General features: G+C 48.7%; 1 non-coding gene across 1 annotated transcript; it reads right to left on the bottom strand.

Annotated features, from left to right (window-relative positions):
- Window positions 1-673: 673 nt before the first annotated feature.
- On the bottom strand, window positions 674-786 carry LOC114099591 (small nucleolar RNA SNORA76). Its single transcript, XR_003583925.1, has one exon. It is a non-coding gene; the product is annotated as a small nucleolar RNA SNORA76 (small nucleolar RNA).
- Between the last annotated feature and the right edge of the window lie 14,569 nt (window positions 787-15,355).

The raw sequence follows: 15,355 nt of genomic DNA, 5'->3' as shown, positions 1-15,355 counted from the left end.
TACAGAAGAGCACTGGAGGAAGAGGAGAAAACGTAATTATTGATGCTGATGAAGATGGTGCAGATGTTGGTGGCGGCAAGATGGTGATACTGCTGCTGGTGCTGCTGGCGCTGCTGGTGTGAGGCTGCTATGGGGATGTGGTGGTACTGGTGCTGGCGCTGCTGGCGCTGCTGGTGTGAGGCTGCTATGGGGATGTGGTGGTACTGGTGCTGGTGCTCGTGATTGAAAGGTCAGCCAAGTTGTTTTAAATGAGACTTAAATGACCCAGTAGCAAAGCAGGATGTGATGTGATAATAAGCACCAGCAAGGCCTGGCTTAAAGTCAAGGGGCCTGCACTCTGGCTCATGCTATGCTACTGAGTAGCCACGTTCTCTGGCCCCTGCCTTGCACTCGCTGAGAATTTGACTTTCTTGGTGTGGGTAAATAGACAGCACAAAGGCATGCCTGCCCCTCACATAGGTCAGTGACAGAAGCTATGACACGTCAGTACATACCACGGAACCCTAATTTCACTCCAGCAAGCAAAGTACACACTACATTGATTGTGATTAATCATCAAAATGAAGCACAGCAAGACCATTTTGTGTTTGGTGGAAGGTGAGGACAAGGTCAAATATAAAGTATCCTAACAGCCCAATTGTTTTCTTTTTCTTTTATCTTTCTTTCTTTTTTGCTATGTAGCTCACAGTTAAAAGGGCTGCCATCAAGACAGGTGGCCCCAGTTATGCGTGAGCATGTCCTCTGGCGCTGCAGCCTGACCCCTGGCGCCATGTGCAGGTGCAGCCCAATTTTTTTCTTAATGCATGCTTGAGGTATACAACATGCTGTTTTGATACACATATATACAGTAAAATGCACTAGTCAGTGCAATTAGCAAACTAAATTACCTTCATCATTGTGTGCATGCATGTGTTAAGAGCACCTTAAATCTACTTTCAGCAGACTTCCAATACAAAAGGCCATGTTGTCAACCCCAGTTTTTATGCTCTGTATTCATCTCCGGACTTACTAGACACTACTCACAGGTGTGACTGGGCAGTACTGTCCTTTCTTGTTCTCACTTCTTCTATTCAGCATAATGTGCTCCAGGTTTACAGGTGTATCCATGTTATGGCAAACAGCAGTATTTCCCTTTTTAAGGCTGAATAATATTCATACACACACGTGTGCCAAAATTCATTAATCCATTTATTGTCTTTGGACACTTAGGATGATTCCATGTCTCTGCTATTATGAATGATGTTGCAATAAAACCCGGGTGCAGATGTCTCTAAGAGGTGCTGGTTCAGTTATTTTGGGGGGGAGGGCATATCCCCAGAAGAGAGACTGCTGGATCATGTGTGGTGGTCCTATGTTTAAAGCATCTTGAGGACCCTCCAGGCTGTTCCACACCACATCTGCCTCAAGTGAATGCCAAAAGTGTACTGATGCCTTCTTTTCTCCACATCCTGACCAACTCTTGCCTCTGCTTTTGGTAAAACCCATGTTAAAATGTGGGAGGTGACAGTTCCTTGTAGTCCTGGTTCACATTTCACTGGATAGTCGTGGTGCCAAGTGTTTTTTCTACATCTGTTGCTCATTTTTAGTTCTTCTCTGGAAAAACATTGATTTAATCCCTTTGCTCATTTTAAATCAGGTTATTTGGTAGCTTTGCCTATGAAATTGTATAAATTCCTTATATTTTTGACACAGATCTCTTATTAGGTTTATGATTTGCAAATATTTTGTCCAAATTCTTAGCTGAATTAGAGAATATGCCAACGATATCATACAGCACAGAACGTGGGATTTAGCATGCTGTGCTGTTTGTTCTGATGCTGGCAAGTCCATCCACACAATGCACCGCATCAACAGAAGGAAAGATGAAGGCCCAGGATAATCTCAGTAGATTCTGAAAAGGCATTTCACCAAATGAAACAGTGTTTCATGATGAAAAGTCTCAAAAAATAGATTTGCATAGAAGGAAATAATATGAACATATTATGTTCACTTATGAAAAAATGTCTCACAGCAAACATCATAATAAATGGGAGGAAGTCAACATCTTTTCTTTGATAATCTGGTGCAAGGCCAAGATGCTCATGGATGCCACTTCCTCTTAATAAAGGTCTAGAGACACTGGAAAGTGCCAACAAGCAAGACAGAAGAAAACATCAGACCCAGAAAGGAAGAACTGAATTGGTCATGCCTACCTGTACATGACCTTATAGGTAGGAAACTGTGAATGAGCACACACTGGCGCACACACACACACACTAAACTTAGTAACTCAGTAAAAAAGAGGGATAGAGAATCAACCTATAAAAATAAGTTGAATTTCTTTACACCAGTAGCTGTCTACTGGAAAAAGAAATTGAGAAATAATCCCAGGGCCTTCATGTCCATATTCATTGAGTTCTTACATGTTAAAAATCTCTACCTGGTCTGTTGCCATTTGAATAACCATGTGGCCCCCATGTACTTTAGAGCCACATGGTTTTTCCTGAGGAGTTGTCTGGGACTGTGACACTGCCTTCCTGAATTGAAAGTTCACCCGAGGATTGAGGATTCCTGCAGTCAGCCCCACCCCTGCTGTCTGACTCGTGACCCCGTGGGTGGTTTGTCTCTGTGTGTCAACCTCATCCTGTTTCCTTCATCCTTCCTGTGGGCCGACTGCCCTGTGCACAGGTCTAGCTCTGACCAACCACAGTCCTCTGTGCTTCCATCCTGAGACACGCCTTCTCCTGCTCAGGCACAGGTTCTGGGACGGCCCCTGGGCTTCCCTTCTGCTCCTTTTTGGTGCTCTCATGGGGAAGGTCAAGTGCGTCCAGGCCGTATTTACTTTTCTTCCATGGGCCTCGCTCCCCCCAGGGATCCTGACCATCCTTTTCCACCCGCTTTTCCCAAGCCCTCCCCCGGCCTACCTGCACTTCTGGGGCTTTGCCTCTGCGGTGCCGCTGCCAGAACCCTCCCTTTTGGAACCTTTCACTTGGCATTTGCATTACTTTCTGGATTCAGCTCCACCATCCAGGGTTTCCTGCTCAAGCCCCGGCGTCTCCCTGTCTTCACTGTGAGCTCTTATCTGCCAGAATCCAGGGACTCATTTAGTTCTTTCCTTTCCTACCAAAATTACAGGTAGTGGTTTTCTTTTTCATACCTCGGGGGAAAAGATGTTTCTCTTCCTCATCTTTATTCCCCTTTATTTATTTTCTCCTTGCAGTGTTTAAAGGGGATTTTTTTTCCTTCTTTTCTTTTTATTATTTATTTACGAAATCTTGAAAGACCAGCTGTTGACAGGTTGAATATTCAGATAAGCACAAACTGTTGTCAAGGCTAGGCAGAAGATGCTCCTGCTCCTTGACAAACCCTCAGTGTCTCCTGTAGGTCAACAGTTTATCGCCACAGACCCTGTAAGTGACAAAGATCAGCCCATGCTGTCTGCTCTTGGCGTCTTCTCCCCTCTCCATGGTTTGAGAGTGGGCAAGTCATTCTGTTCTACGCAGCAGGGACTCAGATCTGGAGGCTCAACACCTCTGGGTGAGCCAAACCAGTACTCTGCCATTGTCATAGCACCCAGGGCCGCGCCTGCGCAGCCTGCACCATCCTGGCTGAACCTGGCAGCCTGTGCACCCACACGCAGGATTCTGGGTGTCTCCTTTCCAATAGGAGCTTGCGTCCTCACTGCTGTTTCTTAAATCCCTTGTTGTGAATCCCCTGTCTTCAAGAGGCTAAAGCTGAAGCAGACCTCGAATCATCTGCTGGTAGGTGACGGAGCTGGAGAGCACATGCTGAGGGGTGAGCCAGAGCTGAAAGGTGAGGGGCTGATGCTGTCTCTCCTATGTGGGAGCTGGAGAGGGAAAGGTGTAAGAAAACAAAGGGGGTCTCATGGAAAAAGAAGGGAGAGCGGCAGAGTAGGGGAGGGTCAGGTGGAGGGGGAGGAAGGGGAGGTCCTGGGGAATAAATTGGATCAGATTATTTTATGTCACCTATGGATATGTCACAATCCACATGTCACCCCGATATTATGTGTAATCATAATGCACTAATGGAAACATAAAGAGCAGGTGTGACTGAGGTTGAAGATTTAGTATTTATTAATTTACACCAATACATTTTTAAAAATTTATTTCTAAGCCAACACTGTGGCCCATGCCTGTAATCCCAGAGGCTCTGGAGGCTGAGGCTGGAGGATCATGAGTTCAAAGCCAGCCACAGCAACACAGCAAGGCTCTAAGCAACTCTGCCAGACCCTGTCTCTAGATAAGAAAATACAAAAAAGGGCTGGGGATGTGTCTCAGTGGTTAAGCCCCTGGGTTCAATCCCGAGTACCCCCCCCCCAAAAAAAAAATCATATCTATGAACTTCCACCACCCAGAACACAAACACTCAGGTGAATGCCTTCCGCACCTTCTGTTGAAAGGATAAGGCTTTATCCAGCTCCTTTTGCACTTATCTCAAAAATTAGTGGACGTGTCTGGGTGGCCCTGTTTCTGGGTTTTCTGTTCTGATCTGTTGATTCTATGCCTTTCCCACCTGCCAGTGCCCACAGCTTTAGTGACTGCAGCTGAACGAGTTTCAATATTGAGCAGACTCATTCTTCCCTGATTTTTGTTCATCAAAATTAGAACATTTGGTTTCTCTAGGTACTTTCATTTCCCATAGGAAGTTTAGAGTAAGCTTCTCTCTGTCTACCAAAATACTTGCTGTGACATTTTTTATTCCATTAAGCTTACCAATAAATTTAGGGACAACTGACGTCTTGAATGTGCTGACGCAGTACTCTGATCTATTGTGTGGTCTGCAGTCTTCGGTGACTTCAGCACTCGGAATCCGTCCATGGTTTGTTAGACTGCACCTGCACATTCCAGGGTGGTCATCTTCCACTACTTCACAAAGGGGAGTCTCCAAGTGGAACTGCACCCAGGTCACGTGGGGAACTGGAAGTGGACAACCAGACGGCATCCCCATTTTCACACACTAGGCCACAGCCCCACTCTGCCTCACTCCTGCCCTGGGACAGCATTTCCAGTCGGTAGAGCCCTCTTCGAGGGACGCTGGCCTGAGGCAAGGTGCCCAGCAGCAGGCCTGGCTGTCATTGAGGGACAGTGTGTGTCCTGAAGAGAGCTCCGGTGCCCTCCCTCAGGTGGTGACCTCTTCACTTCCCCTCACCTGCAAGCGCAGGACTTCCAGGCAGTGGGCCAGTTCCTATCTCCAGAAACACTCCCTGTGCAATCAGAGGTGCTCAACCAGAGGGACTGGCCTACCCTCCCTGTGAGTGAATGTGCCCAGTCACCAAGGAAGACGCTCTTCCTGCCCCCCGCACCCGTGGGGCATCCCGATTTCCAGAGACGTGGAGTGGAGAGGCACACACGTGTGTGTACGTACGTGTTCTATTGTTTTTGCCAAATGCCTGGGCACTTATTTTTATTCAAATTTCTTTTCCTGCTTTATCATTGCACTGGCTGTAGCCTTTCCTGGTGGACATGAAACTTGACACTCTCAGTACTAATTAGAGATGTCTAATGGGAAAACCACACATTCTACCAGTGTCTGCCACAATAAGCCTTTCTGGTAATTGATGTCTTCCAGTGGGTCACATCTCATTACCCTGGGTAACTTCATAAACTGATCTGACAGGTGATATTGACCACATGATTCGTCAACCTCAGAAGCAGGTTTGGGTGACGGTTGGCAGAACAACGCTGTGAGTCACGTTAACCTGGGTAAGCAGAACGCAATTTGCATGATTCCCTAAGTAGTTAGATCTTTGATATCTGCACCATGGAGAAGTGCACCCATGGCTGGCTTTCTACCTGAGCCCAGGAAATGAGGCCAAGTGCACAGCCCATAAGGCAGGAAGAGGGGCACATTTTGGACAGAGATATTCCATTTTCTCTGGACGTCAGGGAAAAAGCAAATGCTCTCTGCCTCGTTCTCAGCATGAACCAGTGTGAGCACTTTCATTATGTGGAAGAATAAGAAGGGAATCGGTCTTCCCACTCCTTTGTAAGTCTCCTCGGGGCTTCTCTGCCAAGGGAAATGAGGTCCACATCACTACCTGGAGTAATTCTCTGTGGAGAAGACAGATAATATTCATGCTAATACTCATATTGTGAAATCTGGCTATTGGTATTTTGGATTGGGAAATTGGATTTTGGCATTTTTATCTTTTTGGAATTTAAATCAATATAGATGAATAATTATAATAACAAAAGATACATTTTCCATTTGGGGCATGTTTTAAATTAAATTTTCTAATAAACAATACTCAATATCATATATGGTTTATAGGTTAGATAAAACTGTAACTTAAATGAGTTTAGCATTTACCAGAGTCGACATTTGGGGTGACATATTTCAAGACTTCCCTGTTTCTCTCTGAGTAAAATCCACCCAAATGTTAAAAGTCTGAGAAGACATTTGGAAGGTGGAAAATTTAGAATAACAAGAGATTAAAATCTATTTTTTTTTCTATTAGGAAACTTAATTCTTATTTTTTGAGGTCACCTGACAGAAGACAGAGTATAGAGAACTCGCAGCATGAGACCCTGGAAGGAGGAGGGAGACCGGGGAGGCCTTGTTCTGGGGCCCAGCTCTGGAAGCCCATGCCCTCCTGCCCAGCCCCGCTCTGGAATGCCAGGCCCTGGGAGGTGAAGTGCGCCCAGGGCACTGTGGCCCAGCCCAGCCTGGGCGCTGACGTGCCCACCCTCTGTGACTTGCAGCCCTCAGCATGTCCCCAGGCTTTCCTGCTGAAGACCTTCCTGTCTAGCCCCACGTCCTCTCTCCACACAGCCCCAGAGTGCCTCCGGCCTGTCCTCTCAGTGTCTGCAGGTGAGCTGAGCCACTCCCGGCCGCCCACCTGATCCTCAGAGCTCTATCGAGGCTTTGGCCCTGCACCCAACATGCACGAGTGGTGCTCAGCCTCCTGCCTGCCAGCCTCACATTGTCGTCTCCTGCTAAGACCCGCCATTCACACAGAGGACCCGGTCACCCTTATTAAAGGCACACACACAAACGAGCACCCCCTGTACCTCCGCTAGCTGAGGGCACTGTCTTTGATCTCTTATCTACTGAGAGCCCAGCCCCTTTGCCATGTCTCCATTCCACTGTGATCCCATCAGAAGGCAACTCTTGGTCCCCAGGTAGCTCTGGATGGCACAGTGAGAGGGTCCTGAGAAGGTGCTCCAAGGCAGCTCTCCTGAGTGAAGTTGGCCACAGACCCCAGCAGGCAGCCCTGTCCGTGTTCACAGGGGTCTTAGTAAGCCCCTGGCCGTGCCCTTTCATCAAACCCATGAGAAGGAAAGGCAAGAGCACAGTGAGCACACAGAGCTCAAAGAGAGGAACAAAGCAGTCTCAGAACAGAGGGGCCCAGAAGCCATGCAGAACACCCACCAGCCTGCCCCACGAGTGGAAGACAGACAGGAACCCTCTGAGACGTGGAGAGCCACACCAACGGGGAGATGGAAACCGCGAGCACAGGGACGATCCCTGCAGCCGAGTAGAAGTGGGTGAGACCTCAAGACCCACAGGCTTCCGCACTGCGATCCGTACCTTAAAGGTGAGCATTAGGAGCCCTAAAGGGAACCTCATAGCCAAGGTTCATGACCTTGAGGGGAGTGGTGGGGAGGCAGACGGCCCTCACGAGTTATCATTCAGATTCAAGAAGACTGGATCCTGGTACAGAAAGAGCAAATGACCTCATAACTTCTTATTAAGCCAACATAATAGAGGGACAAAAATGTTAAAGACACACACAGACCACAGCCACCAACAGAACAGCCGTACTACTAATATGAGCGCAAAAATCCTTACAGTTTTCACAGAAAGAATTAAGCAACACAATGAGAAGCAGGAGGCATGTTTAATAAGGCTCATAGATATACAATTCAATGATATATCTACTAACTAATCAAATATGTATTGACTTTAAGTAGTAAAAATGATCACAGTTGATACTAATGTGTTAGTAAAATTTAGCTTCAATTTCAATGATCCTCCTCCTCTTGCTCTTCTTCCTCCTCCTTCTTCTGTGCTGAGGGATCAATCCTAAGGTCTCTACCACTGAGCTATGCCCAAGCCCCAACATCCATTTCTGAAAAGCAGAAATGCTCTTAAAATGGATATACAAATATCTTCTAAAACATAAAAACGTCCAGGCAGATGCAAGGACCATTCCTGAGGGGCTGAGAGGGTTTTTGGTTGAGCAGGAGTGTCCAGTTAGCCCTTGATTGCACTTGGCGGTAGCCAGACCCTGGAGGATGAACGTGAGGAGGCTGGACAGGACTCCACAGTGCAGACGGGAATGCTGACTGGCTCCAGAGGAAGTCTCATTTCAACAGACCAGAGTTCACACCAGGTCCCCTCCAGGAAGCAGACAGACGAGGGAGGAGGAACAGGATGCTTCCGGAGAGTGACCTGGAGGCCTTCCTGCCCTGACCCGTCTGCAGCAGCCTGGAGGTGCTGAGAGACGCGGAGAGACTGGGAACCGGGCAGGGCGCGGGATCTAAGGGCAGGAAAGAATCCATCCTCACTTCCTGCAAGGACCCTAAAAGGAAGCAGCTTGGAGAAGCTGCTGACATCCACAGGTCAACTGCTGTGAAGGGACAAGGTGACAAGAAGGATGTGGACCAAAACAGGTCCTGGCTGTCTTCTGTCACGTGACCCGCAGAGCAGAAACAGATGGTGCCAACCAGAGGCCGTCTCCACTCTCCACCCGCAGCCGTAGAGGGCAAGTGGGCACGGGGGCTGGCACGGCGTGCAGGCTTGAGTTTAAAGACAAGGAGGGTGAAGGCAGAGGGGAGAGGCAACGGGCAGTGGGCCTGGCTCGCCCACACCACGGGTCAGCATCTCAGGACTACAGACAGGCAGGGCCTGAACGAAAGGTCTGAGCTGAAGACGGCTTCCCACTCTGACCTTGGTCATCACTGAACCACTTTCTGATGTCCAGCTTCCAGGAATCTCGGTCTATCCTACATAACACCAAGTCAAGAGTCCATTTTCTATTCAGTCTGAAATGTGCTGTTGGGTCTGACGTCACGGAGAGAGATTTTATACCCAGCACAGCTTTGCCCCAGCAGAGAGTGTTTGTTCTCCCCCCTCCCATCACATGCTGCTAGGAAACATGGTCTCCCCGTCACTCGGTGGTTGGAGAAATGAATTAATTTTAGTAATGTGAAACTATCAGCCATCTTAAATAAAATTCAGTTGATGAAGGATTTGCCACTTTTAGAAGGATGTTGTCTCCTGGATCATTTTAGACACTTCTGGAAGTCAGGTAATTTAAATTCATGAATCTATTAAAAAACGGTTTTAGATAAGTTTATCTGCTTTCTCAATAGCTCCCAACTGGTCAATTTATATTCAGGGATTGACCTAAGTGAGAGAAAATCCAGCAAAATAAAACCTTTTACCCAATCCCAGGGGAAGATTTCAGGTGGTCATACCATCAGAGACCTCTTGTCACGGGCCCTGTGACTTCAATATGAAGGTCCACACAGACAGCCTGAGATGCTGGGTTCCTACTTGCAGTGCATTAGGAAACTGGGCTGTCGTGTGTGTGTGTGTGTGTGTGTGTGTATAAAGAATAAAAATATCTAAAGGCATTGTGCTCTTAATTCACATTTATTTAACTGAGAACACAGAAGGTCCATTTGGTAAAAACTGTACTAAGAAATATCCAAGCTCTTGACATTTACTTAGGGGTACATCCAATAAAATCATAAATGAATTACTTGGCATTACCCCCCCCCCATGTCCCTGCTCTGAATGGAAAAAAACTGTTTCCAGAATTTCAGTGGTCTTCCATTGAAGACATTGCATTACACCTGTTTCTCCCTGGGGATTCTCTAAGATTACATCTGTTTCTCCCTCAGGTGTCCAAGCAATTTCTCTTTACACAGTTTTAAAAGTTCCAAAAGAGTCTTAGAGGTAAACATTGAACTTGTGATGTGCCTTTAATTTGCATATGTATGAACAGAGGCACCCTTTATTCATCTTTTGAAGAAGTACAGCTGTTCCTAATATGCAATAGGTGCTGCTCTGATTCTGCTTGTTCTTGGTTTCACTTCTCTGACAGCAGCAGCAGGGCATTCCAAAGTTTAGCTTAGAGTGCCCTCTGCTGGCCCCAGGAGTTTAGACCCCACACCTCACCACTTAGGAGGAAGTTTTTCTATTGTTTTTTTTTTTTTTTTTTTTTTTTGTAATCTTTAAAGGTATTTTATTTTATTTTTATTAATTACTTTTTAATGTACATATTTATGGGTAACTGTGAGATAATTTTAAACATTAAAAATTTTTTGATTAGCATATAATAAGTGTGCCAAACGCATTTTGGTAGCCTTATAACTTTAATCACATAATCACAAACAGATGTTTTCTTTATCCTCCTCTGGAAGGTGGTTGCTTGGTGAGTGAGTGCCTTATGTAATTAAAAACTCTTTCCAGACAGTTGGTAGGTAGGTCGATGGGGTGGGGGAGAGGAGGTGAACCTCGCATCTCCAATGCTTGTACAAAATAAATTTTTCAGTGTCAGACAGTAAGTTGGGTGTTGAAGCTAATATAATGCTGTTGTGGATTGAATTGTGCTCCCCGTCGCAGAAAACAAAACCTCATAAGCTGATTGCCTAATCCCCAGTACCTCATAATGAGACTTCATTTTGGAACAGGTTATTGTAGAAGAAATTAGGTAAAACCAGGTCATGCTATAGTAGAGGGCTTCAATCCAATAGGGCTGCTGTCCTTATAAAATGGGGAAATTTGGACTCAGACACCGGGATCCCCACTTAGCACACAGGAGGGCAGTGCCACAGACAAGGGCAGGCAGGTAGAGAGGTGCCGTCTTGATTTCCTCTGCTAGACTGTGCTGCCTCACAGCCCCAGCACAGGCAAACATGCACACACACACACGCACACACATGCACACACACACAGTGCATACAGACACATGCACACACACATGTGCACACACATGCCCAGTCACAGTCACACAAACAGCCAGATGACCTGCAGATACAGTTGCCATCTGAGTGTGCAGCCCCTTCCCTTCCTGGCTAGGGGGACATCCATGGCCATATTTCCTGTCTGGGAATTCAGTGCAACATCACTTCTGCTCAGGAACAATATTTAATAAGATAGCAGGTATGAAGGTCGCACTGCTGAGCTGCTCCCTAGCTGACACATTTGTGCACAAGTGGACTGTGTGGCTCCCTGGGCCGTTGTGGCCAGTGACCACCAGCACTCTGTCTCCAAAGCACACATTGATTTCTCCTAGTTCTGTGGGTCCAGGGTCTCAGGCTGGTCGTGGTGCGTGAGCACTGAGGTGTTGTGACCCTGGGACTCTTTCCTGGGGGTCTGTTACTGGGGTGGTTCCAGCTGCTGGACGTTGTCTTCCTCTGACCTTAAAACCAGCCAAGGGAGATTGCCCTTTCCTCACACGGCCTCCCTCGGACACTCACTGCCTCCCACTTCCTCTCATGTTGACTCTAAAATTACATTGACCACCCAGACTAATCTAGAATGATGTCCCCATCTCAGGTCAGCAGATTAGTGACCTTAATTCCGCTGACCCCTTACCACTCTTCGCAATACCCTGTCTGGACCATGTTTGTATTCTGTTTCTGTAACATTGTTTGTGACTCCTAACAGGCTCTCAGGACGAGGACATGGGCATCTTTGGGGGTCTGCCACTTCATTAGCCCATCCATTTTCCCCAGAACCTTTCTCTTGCCATCTAACAGATACCTTGGTAAGTGTTTTCCTGTATCTCAGTGGCTACATTGCAAGATATCAAGGGTGGCACATGGGATGGCCAGAGTGTTGCAGAAGCTGGCATCCTGTCCTGGAACCAGCCTGTGCTTTCCCCTGGGTGGGGGGTGGTGCATCATGTTAAATGGGGACAGGGCAACACACTTGTCTCCAGCTGGGATTCGAGTGGAGGTGACAGAGGAATGGAGGCCGTGTGAACGCCAGTTGAGAAGAGCAGCTCTGGGCTTGTCTGCTGGTCAGCTCAGCCAAGCTGGACCTCAGTGTCCGGGTTCACTTCCCGGTCAGACTGAGCACCAGAGCCTCATAGAGACCTGGAAGGGGCCCAGAGGGACAGCGGCTGCTGGAGGTGTGCAGCCCCAGTGCTCCCGCCTGCTGGTCCCTTGGCTCCTGTGTACACAGGGTAGTGACCAAGGTCATGCCCCTTCACAACCACCCAATAACCTACTAGTGCCACCCTAAGTCCTGGGCAGGTGTGGCAGCTCCTTCTGCAGTGCCCAGGTCTCCAGGAGCTGATGGTGTGGGCAGCACTGACTTTGGTGGCTCTGCCTACCCAGCTGCCGTCCCACCTCCTTCCCACCACCAGGCCTGGGGAGCCAGCCACCTGGGGAGCCAGCTATCAGGGTGGCTCTAGGACTTCTTCATCGTCACTCTGTGAGGTTCAGTCCCAAAATGACCCCTCACTCTACATCCCTTGGGGTTGATGGGGCTCCAGGGGACATTTTCCATGCCCCCCAGGGGGAACGAGAGCACCCTCTGGGACTCCACTCCCCAAGCCTCCCACTGCTCACCAGGGCCACCTGGAGTCCAGCCCTCTCCTGCACCGGGGACCCAGCCGTCCTCAAACCTCAGGGGCCCTCACCTGCCCTCTCTGATGTCGTTGGCCCTCAGCTGGGCGCAACCCAGTGACACTGCTTTCAGAAATGCTGGCAGGTGAGTATCTGATTCCACACCATGGGACCCCACCACCTGGAAGCCCTCAGATCCTGTCCCCTCAGCTTCTCCAGTTCCCACCCCTTGCCACCTATGCTGAGATGAGGTCACACTGCAGTGACATTGACATGACAGGGGACATGGACTCAGGTGAGACTCTTCAATCCCTCAGCAGCCCTGGACATACCTTTCTTCTTTGGGGTTCTGTGGGTTCCACCCTGTCTCCAGGGGCTGGTCCAAGTCCCGTGGACACTGGATGCGGCAAGGGTCCTCAGAGTTTGACTGAGCCCTCTCTCCCCACCCACTCTCTTCTCTCTTCCCCTCTCCCTCTCTCCTCTTCTCTTCCTTCCCTCCCTGCCCCGCCATGGGCTCTCTTCTGGATTCCCCGCTGTCTCCTGTCCTCAGTGAGCCCCCTGCGCCTGTCCAGGCTGGCCCTCCTTGGACGTCCTCCCACATGAGCCATGCATCCTCCACCACAGCCAATTTTCAATCTCCAGATCCTCCATAAAGAGAAGAAGACAGGATGTGTCTGCTCTACCTGGATCTCTCTCCTGACCTTGAGGTCCAGTCAAGTTCTCCACCGTGTCAGCTTCCTCTGTGAGGAACCTCACAGTCCTCAGAGGACTATGACCTTCTCTTGGGACTACACCTGCACTATCATGATTGTTTGATTAAGGAGCTTCTCACCTCCGCACCGTCAGTTTCATGGGGTCAGCTGGCTTGTGCATAAATGTCAGCTCTTCCCAGTAGACACAGGGCAGATACGTCATAAATGCAGACTTCTGTGTGTAGCATACTCTGCTTAATTGCCTTCAGTTATCCAAATAGAGGTAGAGGAGAAAATGCCATGGTCCATTGGGCTGGAATGAACCGTAGACTGAGCTCATGAACAGCAGTACTTTATTTATTCTTCACTGTTCTGTCGCCAGATAGTCCAAGACCAAGGAGCTCGCAGATTCCGTGGTGGGTCCAGGCTCATTTCTGGTTCACAGGAAGGGACGAGATAGCTCCCTGGCTCCTCTTACATCAGGACACTAATCCTTTCATGAGAGCCCCAATCTTAAATCCAATCGCCCAAAAGACCCACCTCCTGATTCTGTTGCCTGGAGGATTAGGTTTTCCACGTAGAGGGCAGCCACCACCCTCCTTCTTGGTGAGGGTGTGGCAGGAGTTGTTTGGGCCTAGCCAAGGTCAGGTTCCAGCTGTGTGCAAAGACACCCAGTGCTCCTGTGGCCTTGGTGAGCTGCATGAGCAGAGGAACTTGAGGCTTCCAGGGCCAGTGGGCAACTCAGTGCCAGGGCTTTTCTGGAGAAAGGAGCTGTGCTGGGCAGCGGCCGTCCTGTGGTACCGCAGCACAGCTGCTCCAACTCCCCGAGGGCTTCCCCTGTCCTGCGATAAAGTCGTGCTCCCACCAGCTCCACCAGCGGTCGTGGACCCGCGATCTCTGGTGGCTCCTCTCACAGTTGAAACTGGCCAGGCTGCGTCTTGGCCTGCCGACCACTGTGCACATCTCTCCTTCACTCAGATGGAGCGGGCATGTGGCATGTGACTTGTCCCAGCCCCGCATGCTCAGAGCTCCTCCTGGCTTTCTGTGGCCATTGCTCCATCTCTTGCTCAGAGAAGACGAAACAGAAGCCAAAGGAAGCCAAGCTGAGCACAGACCATGCTTAAACTCAGTGTCCTTGTTGGTTCCAATGGACAAGAGCTGCAAATGCCATTAAAATCCTTCCCACACCTTTAACTTTACATGCAATACTTGACCAGAGTTTGACCCAATCCTGTGGTAAAGATAGCCCCAAACTGAAGGTATCTGCCAAGCCCACGCTCTTCAAAACCCCAACATCATGAAAAAAGTGACTGAAAGATATTCCAAATGACAGAGACTACAGAGAACAACAATTAACGAAATGTGCCAAAGCAACTTCCAGCAGGAGAAATCCGCGCATTGGAAGAACATGCATGTGGATCACGTGTGTTGGACCCTGGTCTGGGGTGGCTATAGGTCCAACTTCCTGGGACTAATGAGAGCACGCGGTAGTTTTAAGAAAACACCTGCATTCTCATGAGACTCAGGCTGAAGCCTACAGCGGACTCCAGGCTTGTTCTACAGCTCAGAGAACAACTGTATACAAACACAGCCACGCGCTCCAGGAGGATCGGGAGATGGAGAAGAATCAAGGTGGCCAGATTTTGAAAAAAATCATGTGGGCCACATGTTTTAATCCTTCAGCACAGTAAAATAGATTTAGGGTTCCAAGTAATGGGCCTTGACATGGGATAAATGTTGGGGAGGGGAAATGAAATGAAACAGTAGGAAAGAAATATCGAAAACAAACAACAAATAAAGCATGCAAGTGAATCCATGCCCGCAGGGGCTAGCTAAGCACTCTGTAGCGCCTGTAGGTCAGAATACGTAAGTGTGCAAGCAGGCTTCCCTTCTCTGCTCACCTTGAGGACAGGATGAAGCATGGAGACTTCAAACCCTGGGGTCTTCCATGTGCCAGGCCACCCACCTACAGTCCCCACTGCTGGTCTCATGGTGTCCTGGGAGACCTGTCTGGGTGGCCAGGTTTAGCACTCCTTCCTGGTCTGTGCATCCTGAAGAGCTTCACGGGCTCTTCCTCCTGCTCTGTGAGAGAGGAGGACTGTGTGAGCACGTTACCACTGAGGTTAGTAAAACCAC

This window comes from Marmota flaviventris, chromosome 5 (genome assembly GCF_047511675.1).
Source record: "Marmota flaviventris isolate mMarFla1 chromosome 5, mMarFla1.hap1, whole genome shotgun sequence".
In the NCBI taxonomy this organism is placed as follows: domain Eukaryota; kingdom Metazoa; phylum Chordata; class Mammalia; order Rodentia; family Sciuridae; genus Marmota; species Marmota flaviventris.
Note: the sequence above shows the minus strand (reverse complement) of the source record. Positions and strands in the feature narration are given on the sequence as shown.